The sequence below is a fragment of the Gossypium hirsutum genome, chromosome A06, assembly GCF_007990345.1.
Source record: "Gossypium hirsutum isolate 1008001.06 chromosome A06, Gossypium_hirsutum_v2.1, whole genome shotgun sequence".
NCBI lineage: Eukaryota > Viridiplantae > Streptophyta > Magnoliopsida > Malvales > Malvaceae > Gossypium > Gossypium hirsutum.
In genome coordinates this window covers 78,252,397-78,262,464 of record NC_053429.1, presented here as the reverse complement: position 1 = coordinate 78,262,464, position 10,068 = coordinate 78,252,397, and the positions used below count along the sequence as shown (strand labels likewise).

The 10,068-nt window shown below is 35.5% G+C and overlaps 1 non-coding gene across 1 annotated transcript; it reads right to left on the bottom strand.

The window, feature by feature from the left end:
* Positions 1-4,164: 4,164 nt before the first annotated feature.
* On the bottom strand, positions 4,165-4,271 carry LOC121231189 (small nucleolar RNA R71). Its single transcript, XR_005929256.1, has one exon. It is a non-coding gene; the product is annotated as a small nucleolar RNA R71 (small nucleolar RNA).
* Between the last annotated feature and the right edge of the window lie 5,797 nt (positions 4,272-10,068).

Genomic DNA, 10,068 nt, shown 5'->3' with positions numbered 1-10,068 from the left:
GATCATCAGCTACCGCTCGGCTGGGATCGGGATCCATTACTATAAATAAACACATTTTCAATTGTCAGAAATCACCACACTATCAAATAATCACATAATGGCATGTATAGCTAGACCCAAACGTATTACGGTAGTCCTAGAATCGACTAAACCGTAGCTCTGATACCAATAAAATTGTAACACCCCGTACCCGAGACCGTTGCCGGAGTCGAATACGAGGTATTTACAGACTTATTTCATTGATTCTCACAGTCCATTTAAAAAATTTCCAGACAAGCTGGCTAACTGTGTCACTGTTACCTTAAAAATCATATCTTGAGTTCCAAAACTCGAAAACCAGTTTCGTAAAATTTACCTGAAACTAGACTCATATATCCATCTACAAATTGTTTTATAGAATTTTTTGTCGATTCAATTAGTACAGTTTATTAGTTAAAGTCTCCCCTTTTTTAGGGTTCGACTGCTCTGACCTTCAAGCGTTACGACTTATATATCTTCCACTACAGGGCTTCATTACTTATGCCGTTTGTTTCTATAAATATATGGAATGACCTCTAATTATCTCTGGTTAATTTATAGTGAATTTCCAAAGTCAGATCAGGAGATCCAGAAATCGCTCTGGCCCTGTTCCACGAAAACTTAAATATCTCTTAAAAGACGACCCATATGTTCGTTTCGTTTCTTCCATATGAAAGTAGATTCATAAGGTTAAATTAAATAATTTATTCACTATTTAATTCCATTCCTACTATTTTTAGTGATTTTTTAAATCCACACCACTACTGCTGTCAGCATCTGTTTTTAAGGTAAACTTTACCTATTTCATGGTTTTCCATGAATCAACTAGAATTTGTCATACAAAGCACCAAAATGATCATGATTAACCATTCCAATGGCTAATCGTTACTAAACATTTCCATACCTCTCAATGAACAACATACAAAACGATTATAATGCTATGCTCAAAGAGTATATAAGCCATTTTCGCATGGCTATCCAAATTTATACAAAACCAAGGGTACATGACCAACAACAAAAAGGGTAGTCCTATACATGCCATTTTCAGAGTTCAACCACAAGTGTACCAAAAGGGCTTTGATAGTGTGGACGACTTCGACTTCGACAATCCCGAGCCCGATAGCTGACGAACCAAAATCTATAAAACAGAGAATCAAAGAAACGGAGTAAGCATTTAATGCTTAGTAAGTTTTGAATAATGAAATTAGTTTCGGATAAGGTATAACATTCATATGGCTAAATGGATAACTTCATATATGCACATTCTCATAAACATACTAACTTCACGCTTCAATCAATATATTCATTCACAAGGTATCAAACCTAACTAAAGGCCGAAAATTCGTTAATCAATTGAACAAATACTATTTAAAACGAATCGACTTTTCCGATGCATATACGAAACATACCTCATCGTTTGGATTTTATGAGCGTATGAATTGAAATTTACAGCAAGATCACTCACTTCCAAACCCAAGCATCTTCGGGATTTAGCCGAATATAACTACTTGCTCAAATGCCTTCGGGACTTAGCCCGGATATAGTAACTCGCACAAATGCCTTCGGGACTTAGCCCGGGTATAGTAACTCGCACAAATGCCTTCGGGACTTAGCCCGGATATAGTAACTCGCACAAATGCCTTCGGAGCTTAGCCCGGAATTAGTCACTAGCACAAATGCCTTCGGGACTTAGCCCGGTTATCATCCAAATATTCATGCACATATCAATAAGTCATGACACATCTATATTTCATTTTCATAACTAGAATTCAAACACAAGTCACTTATCAAGCATTATCATTTTCGGCTCAATAGTTACATACAAAGAGCATGATATTGATTTGCTTAAAACATGATCTAATCGAATCATAATCTAAGTTCCATTACTCGAAAACTTACCTCGGATGTTGTCGAACGATTTCGACGGCTATTCGATCACTTTTTCCTTTCCCTTATCCAACTTTGGTCCTCTAAGCTCTTGAGCTAATTCAAACAAATTTAACTTATTAAAGTCTCATTATGCTAGCTTATGGCCGAATATGACAATGAATTTGATAGGTCATATGGCCACCTCTAGCTCAAATACAAAATGGTCATACGCATTTTTAATCACATTAAGCAATTTAATACCATTAATCTAACATTTCCTCATGTGCACCTTTATGACCGAATACACATATCATTAACCCAATATCAATTGACCAAGAACTTTAACAAATTCTCTTTAACTATACACACATTCGGCAATGACAAAGACAATTTAGCAAACCTTTAAACTTTCACTTATCACCTCAAGTCGAACCATCAAAATGAACTAATTATAATTACATAGGTACTACCAAAGCCAAAACCTATGCATACTATTATTCCTTATGCCCAAACCAAAGACCACATTCGGCACTTTCATCCACCATTCTATCAAGCATGTAATATTCAAACACAACCAAACTCACATTCGACCCTAGCTCATAACAAGGTAGCCGATTCTTTTCCCTTAGTATCTAATGCTCACCTATGATTCTTTTTATAGTTCAAACACTCATCTATCATCATTCACCTAACTTGACATGAAACAACAAAACTCACCATTTCTCATCCAAATAACATGAACAATAACCATTTCTTGAACATTTTCTCATGACCGATTGCTCATGTTACCAACAAGATTCAAAATTTGAACATGGGCCAACTAAGGGACTTAGTAACTAGCTTAATACATTCAACAATTTCAAAAGCTACCATGAATTACATACCTTGTTCAAGACTAGAAGGAGTGGCCGAATATTTTACTTCCCTTTCCCCCTTCTTATTAGCATTTTCGGCCAAGGATGTTAGAAGATGAAAATTTTTTTTCTTTGTTTTCTTCCTTCAATTCACGGCAATGGAGGGGGGGCATGGATGAGACAACTTTGTTTTCATCACCTCTCACGTTTTCATTACTTAATTACTAACCTTTTATTTTATTCTTTCTAACATAAAACACTAACACAACATGTTCACAACATGTTCCACCCCATAGCATGGCCGGCCACTTGCTTAAATCTTGGGTAATTTGACATGCAAACCCATCATTTTCATAACATGCATTAATAGGCCACTTTACATTTGCCTAGCACATTTCTAAATTTTCTCACATAAGTCCTATTTAATAAAATTCACTTACAATTAACAAAATTCAAACATGAAATTTTCACACATGCATATATATATATAATAAGCATCAACTATGACGGTTAATTATTTTTATGACTCGGTTTAGTGGTCTCGAAACCACTTTCCGACTAGGGTCAATTTAGGGCTGTCACAAACCCACACACCTCCTAACCACCAGACCAGCAGGCCCATTCTGATATCCAATAGCAAAAAATTAAAAATAAACCCACTCACCAAGGGTAAGGGTTAATTCCAAAAATAACAAATTTTGCTCAAGGTAAGGCTTGAACTTGGGACCTCTCACACATACCCAGAACACTTAATCACTGAAGCAGATACACAGTTGTGTCAATTTTTTTACAAAAGCAGGAATAAAAAGTTTGGCGTTAAAAGTTTTATCTTACTTTATTGTTTTTTATTCTTTTAGAGGTTTGTTGCTAGTTTATGGGTAGAGGCATTTGCGAGAATGAAGAGTGCTATTTTGATCTTGAAATTGAGAGAACATTGAGAAGAATGAGAAAAGAATTGCGGGAGATGGAATGGATTGGAAATGATCCAGGTAGAGAAAATCTACTACATCCGAATGGTAGGGGTGTTTATATTCCTCGTGTGATAAATGATAGAGACAGACCCATTAGAGAACATGTAGTACCAATCTTGGATGATTTGAATCTAGGGATTGTTAGGCCACATATTAAAGTTCAGCATTTTGAGTTGAAACCAGTGATGTTTCAAATGCTACAAATGGTAGGAAAATCTAGTGGACTATCTATTGAAGATCTGGGGCTGCATTTAAGACTCTTTTTGGAGGTCTGTGATTCATTTAGGCAGTAGAGAGTTATTTAAGATGCCCTAAGAGTCAAGCTATTTCCTTAGTCATTGCGAGATCGTGCCAAAGCATGGTTGAATGCTTTGTCGTCAGGAATAGTGGCATCTTGGAATGAACTTTATCAAAGGTTTTTGTTGCAATATAATCTTCCAAACATGAATGCCAAATTGAGGAACGATATTATATCTTTTCGACAATCTAAAGATGAGACATTGAATGAAGCTTGGGAGCAATTCAAGGAATTGTTTAGAAAATGCCAGATGCATGGTTTCCAACACTGGACACAAATAGAAATGTTTTATAATGGACTTACTATACATACACGAATGGTAGTTGATTCATCTGCCAATAGGACTTTGCTGGATAAATCGTATAATGAGGCATATGAGATTCTGGAAAGGATAGCTAAAGATGATTATCAATGTCCAACTACAAGAGTGGGTGCTGGTAGAAGAGTTGCTAGAGCTATGGATCTTGATGTGATCACTTCATTAACAGCTTAGGTATCATCCCTAACTAATATGATCAAAACATTAAAGAGACTGGTTGTAGTTGTAACGCCCCGAATTTGGCCTAGAAGAATTGAGCTTTGCGTATCGGAGCAATTGGATTTTAGTTGTGCGAGAAAATTTCACTAATTGTGTGTTTGCTTTACTGGCTATGTGATTTAGGAGTCATTGGGAGTGTTTTAGGAGGTCTTGAGTTCAAATCTAGGCTTTAGCAAAAATCTTAGTTTTCCTTAAATTGAATTTGGCGTTAACTGGAAGGTCTTATTAATATTTTGGTTTAAGTTATGACATAAAGAAGCATGTGGTCTAGTGGCAAGGTGGCGTTAGGAGTATGGCAAGGAGGTTAAAGGTTCAAGACTTGAAGTGAGCTATGGATTACTTATTTTGCAGCTGTGCCGCCTAGTGGTTGTGCTGGAATAGAATTCTGCTTAAGTGGTTGTGGAATTGGTCTTAGGGGAGAGATTTAAGGGATATGGACTTAGAGGAGTTTGAAAGTGATTCAAATCGCGGGGTTGAGAGATTGTAGGAGTGGATTATGGGGGGTTAAGGGGAGAGTTAGTAGTTGGCCGAATGTGGAACTCCCCATCTTGGCAAATTCGGTCATAGGACCTCTTGTTTCATAGAAGCCAAATTCTTTTGTGCCATTTCTCGGGTTCTCCTCGTTTTCATTTTTTATGTGTTTCTCAATTTTCTGTATTGCCAAACATATACTGAAAAGTGACCTCTCATGCATTCTTTTTTTTTCACCTTTCTAGCCGAATTGGTGGGTGCCACTCAAGTATTCAATTTTCTTTTTGTTTTTCTAGTGACCGATTCTTTCCCTTTACAGCCTACCGAATCTGTTCATCTTGCCCTTCTTCGACATCTCTTTCTTTTCTTCTCTTTGGTGGCCGAATACTCCCAAGTCTATCAAACCATTGATGCAACCGATTGTTGTTTTCTTCCTCTCCATTTGCTTCCCTTTCTCCTCTTTCCCTCTAAAGCTGAATATCTTATTCCTTTTCTCCTAAACACCTTTGGTTAAATCTAGTCTTTTTCTCAAATTCTTTTCCCTCTCAAACCCCTTTTCGCTCTCTTTCCATTTTTGTTTTCGGTTTGGTAAGCAACCTCTGCTAATTGAACTTTAGATGGGAAAAGCGGGTGCAAGCGATAAAGTGATAGCAAGGGTGTAGGCTGAGATTGAGCGCGTAGCCTCTACTCCCAGGTTTAAGCGGCATAGGGTGTCGGCTGTAATGGCCTAAATTCAAGGTTATCGGAATAGTGGTTTCATAACCACAATCCGATTTAAGGAGAAATTTATTTAAATATTTTTGCATGAAAATTGATATGATAGGAAAATCGTATGAAAATATTGATAGAAAAATTTTACCGATTTAGTGGTTAGTTAGAAAAAGAAATTATTGAAGAAATTGGGTAAAATAAGGTATCGAGACCTCTATCTCTTAAAAACGAGTCGGAAATAATTTTATAAATATTTATGAAATGTTAGTAATGTGGTATTAAAATTTCCTTAGGAAATTTTAATGTTTGGATAGTTAATTAAATGAAAAGGACTAAATTGTAAAAGGTGTAAAAGTGGATGGGATGATTAAATAGCTTAAGTGTCTAATGAGAGAGGATTTAAAAGGCAATTAGGCCCAAAATTTATTTGGGCTGGACGGCAAGGGCATGAAATCAGCAGGAAAATTGATAAATTAAGGGCAAAATTGGAATATTGTAAAATTAACTAAATAAAACTAGGACTAAATAGGAAATATCTAGATTTCTCTTCATTTCTCTTCAATTCCAGCAGCTAAAAACGCCATAGGAGGGTTCTCTAAGCTAGTATTCCATAATTTTTGCACCAAGTGAGTTAATTCTTGCCTTTTTCTTGCAATTTTTGTGTTTCCAAGACTTTTACAACTAGGTCCTACTATTAAATTCATTAGTTTTTGATTTCATGGATGAAATTGAAAGTCACCATGGTTGAGTGCTGTAAGTTTTTGATGAAATAGAATGAAATTAAAGCTTTAATTTGTTTATGAGATGATTTTATTAGGTAATTTCAATAGAAATTGATTTTTAGGACCTAATTGTGAAAATGTTTGGAATTAAAGTCTATTGCTGAAATTTTGATCCCTAAAGGTTTTAAACTAGTTTAAGGTGATAGAATAAAGTGTTAATTGAGAAAAATCAGCTCAATTGTGAGGCTAATTGAGTAGGGATGAAATTGTTATTTATTAAAAGCTTAGGGGAAAAATGGTAATAAACAGCTTGCACTAAAACAATGTTGGACAGCAGTAGTAGACTAACTTTGAAAAATCACCATAAATTTTAGGAATCAAATTAGAAGATTAAAAAAATATAAAATTAAAGCTTATTGAGTCTAGTTTCTCATAGAAGAAACGATGTAAGAAATGGATCTGTAAATCATGAGATATAATGAATTTTGTGAGACAAGGTTAGAATGAATTCGAGTTTCCCTGTTCTGACTTTTAAAAATAATAAAAAATTGAATAAAATAATTATGGGCTTAAATTTATATGTATAGAATTCTGAATGAGTCTATTTTCAATAGAAACAAACCAAAACATCATATAAATCCTATATGAAGAGATAATTAATTTTTAGTGAAGAAGGGTCAGAACTGTCAGACAGCAGAACATGGGTGACTTTAAAGAATAAACTGTACTTATTGGTTAAACTAAAAATTCTGAAAATTTTATGGTAAGAAGATATATGAGTCTAGTTTCAGGAAAAATTAACGGATATTAATTTTGAATTCTTTAGCTCGAGTTATAAATAATTTAGTGACTATGACTCAAATAGACAGCTTTGAATAAACTATAAATAACAATAATGAAATTATAGAAATTGTTGCATATGAACATAAAATGTATTAAATTGATAATTAAATTTATTTATTTAGATCCATAAGATTCAAATACGAAGCTAGATCGAGGAAAGGAAAAAGTTCAGGATTAGTAGATTTTTTTACACGAACAAGTATCAAGGTAAGTTCATGTAACTTGAATTATATTCTTAAATGCTTGAAATGTATGTTATTGATGTTGTAACACCCCTTACCCGTACCCAAGGCCGGGATAAGGTACGAGACATTACCGGACAAACATACAAACATTAAACTAAAATACGGGCCATAAAATTTCATTCATATTTCAAAACATTCATTCACTTACACATAGTCCCTTATTTAAGTCTACGAAGCCCAAAACATACTTTAGAAAGGGTTCAGGACTAAACCGAGAACTTACGAAAATTTTGGAAATTTCATGCTTTAAAGCTCCACACGTCCGTGTCCCAAAGTCGTGTTCCATACACGGCTGAGACACATGGTCGTGTCTCTGCCTGTGTGGAATATACCTAGGCTATTTTCCAAGCTTTGGTCAACCTTAATCTCTTACACACTTATACAAAATCAAAATCATATAACATGGCATTCATTTAATGTGATTAAATATTCTCAATTAAACCAAAAATATAGCATTTGTATGTCATCATACATGTGTCTTGTGACAGCTCTATAGTGACCCTAGTCGGAAAGCGGCTTCTGGACCGCTAAACCGAGTCACCAAATTATTTGAATATGATATTTATGGTCTAAAATATGTGAATATGAATGTGTGAAAATTTTAAGCTTCGATTTAGTTAATTGCATGTGAATGTAGTACATAGGACTTGTGTGACACTTTTGAAATGTGATAGGCTAATCTATAAGGATCTAATAGTGCATGTAATCAAAAGGGAGGACTTGCATGTCAATTTCCCCCCTAATTAGTAGTGGCCGGCCATGAGCATGAGGGTGGACAAAATGTTATGGCTAAAACATGTCATAAACATGTTGGGTTAATGCTTCATGTAAGGAATAATAAAATAAAGAGCATGGGCAATAAAGTATTAGTGTTAGTAGGATGAGAAAAAAAAAAGAAAGAATGTGTGTGATTGTTTCCCCCCTATTGCCGTGAGTTGAAGGAAAGAAAACAAAAAAAAAAGTGTTCATCCTTGAACATCTTTGGCCGAAAACTTTAAGGAGAAAGGAAGAAGAAAGGTTGAAGAGGTTCGGCCATGCATGTAACTAGGCTAAGGTATGTTTGATGTTGTGCCATGAGATTCATGCATGTTTTTAGTAGTTAGCTTGAGTTCTAACTAGCCCATGGTTCAAATCTTTACTATGTCATGGAGATGATATTCGGCTAAGGTGGATTTGTGTTGATGTCATTTGCATGCTAAAAGTGAAGCTTTGTAATGATGCATGTGATGGTGGATTGATGATTCTTGAATCTTCTTTTTAGCATTTTTGAGTGAGACATTACGTTCTTTGTTTAACCATGACCAAAATTGAAATGGTACGGTGTTGTGATGCATTCGGCCATGGTAGGAAGTAGAAGAGAAATATGGTTGTTGTTCACGTTATTTGGATGAGGAATGGTAGTAAGGTGAAGTGCAAATGTTAGTGTTTGATTTACTAGTGTATGTATGTGTATTGGCCAAGTTTTGAACTTGAAACAAAATGGTGTTTAGTCAATACAAGTGACCATACTTGTAGAATGTATTAAGTGTTGCAATCGGCCTCAACATAGACATGCATGTTCGGCCACATGAATGAGTACATAAGTTGATGTGTATGTTCGGCCCTAGGTAAGCATATTGATGGCTTTATCTTGACTTAGAAAATTCGGCTAAGGGGAATATTAGCTAATATGTTGAATTCAATTCGTGATTTCGTACATATGTGACTCTAATGTCTAATGTATATATGGGCTAAGTACCTTGAGCTTCTCTTTTGATGTTCGAATGAATTGTATTAAATTGCTTAATGTGATTAAAAATGCGTATGACCATTTTGTATTTGAGCTAAAGGTGGCCATATGACCCATCAAATTCATTGTCATGTTCGGCCATAAGCTAGCATAATGAGACTTTAATAAGTTAAATTTGTTTGAATTAGCTCAAGAGCTTAGAGGACCAAAGTTGGATAAGGGAAAGGAAAAAGTGATCGAATAGCCGCCGAAATCGTTCGACAACATCCGAGGTAAGTTTTCGAGTAATGGAGCTTAGATTATGATTCGATTAGATTATGTCTTGAGTAAATCAAAATCATGCTCTTTGTATGTGGCTATTGAGCCGAAATTTGTAAGTGTGATAAGTGTTTTGTGTTTGAGCTTTGGTAATTAAAATGGAATATGGATGTGTCATGATTTATTGATATATGTGCATGGTTATTCGAATGATATCTGGGCTAAGTCCCGAAGGCTTTTGTGCTAGGTGACTACAACCGGACTAAGATCCGAAGGCATTCGTGCGAGTTGCTATATCCGGGCTAAGACCCGAAGGCATTTGTGCTAGCGATTATATCCGGGCTAAAACCCGAAGGCATTTGTGCTAGCGACTATATCCGGGCTAAGTCCCGAAGGCATTTATGCTAGTGACGACATCCGGGCTAAGACCCGAAGGCCTTGCGCAAGTAGTTATATCCGGCTAAATCCCGAAGATTACTTGAGTTTGGGAATGAGCGATCTGCTGTAATAATTTCAATTAATACGCTCGTAAAATCTCAAC